This window comes from Callorhinus ursinus, unplaced genomic scaffold (genome assembly GCF_003265705.2).
Source record: "Callorhinus ursinus isolate GAN/ISIS: 27379988/994484 unplaced genomic scaffold, GSC_fseal_2.0 scaffold18, whole genome shotgun sequence".
NCBI classification, from domain to species: Eukaryota; Metazoa; Chordata; class Mammalia; order Carnivora; family Otariidae; genus Callorhinus; species Callorhinus ursinus.
Genome location: NW_027397080.1, coordinates 6,810,309 through 6,811,223, shown reverse-complemented (window position 1 = coordinate 6,811,223; position 915 = coordinate 6,810,309).

Here is a 915-nt window from a genome sequence, read left to right as displayed (position 1 = left end):
GAAAGGTTTTAACCTTTTTTGGATCACAGATTCTTTGGTGGTCAGTTGAAAGCATTTGACCCGTTTCCCAGTAATACATAAGCACATACAGTTTCTGAAAGTGGAACCCTCCTGTTATCTATGTATCTTTCCAGAATTTATCAAAAGCATTTTACATCTGTCCCTGCCGTAAAGAATTCTCATAGACCCAAGGAAGCACTGAGCTGCCAGGTCAGAGGCAGAGACTGGCAAATCAGTTACCTGCTTAAGTCCTTAACACTCTGACACCATTCCAGGGTGATTTAAGCCAGTGGGTTGTTTTTAACTACTGTGAGGAGCAGACCCCTTTGATGAGCTGCTTAAGATATGGGTCATCTTTCCCAAGATAGATAAACACAATTTTGCACACAATTTCATGGGGTTGGTGGACTTCCTAAAGTCCATACTCAGATCTCAGGTTTACGCTTAAGTGAAGACTTCCCTGGACTCGGGAATGCCCTTGAAGACCTTTTAGAATGCCCTTCTCTTCCACTACGGGGACTAGAGCGGCCTAGATAGGAGGTTTGCCGGACCCAGAGACACCCGACCCCCGCGCCCGCTCAACCGGCCTCTCTGAGCTCACCCCTCCCCCACGCCCCTGCCGCGCAGGTGCGAAAACCTAAGGGGCCACCCCGGCGCGAAGGCTCGAGGAACTGGGGGGACGCGGGGTGGGGGTGGGGGATGATGGGACCCCGGGAGGGGCGGAGGCGGGGGTGGGGGCCTTCCCGACGTTGCCTGGAGACCAAGCTCTCCGCCCAGACTGTTCCATTTCCTCAGCGGGGGGCGTCGCGGACCGGAACGTGGCTGACCGGCCTCCCAGAGCGGCCCTCTTCCGGCTTCTCCCCCTCTGCCGGGCGGTGGCCAGGGCCCGTGACGTCACAGGAGGCGGGGCCAGAG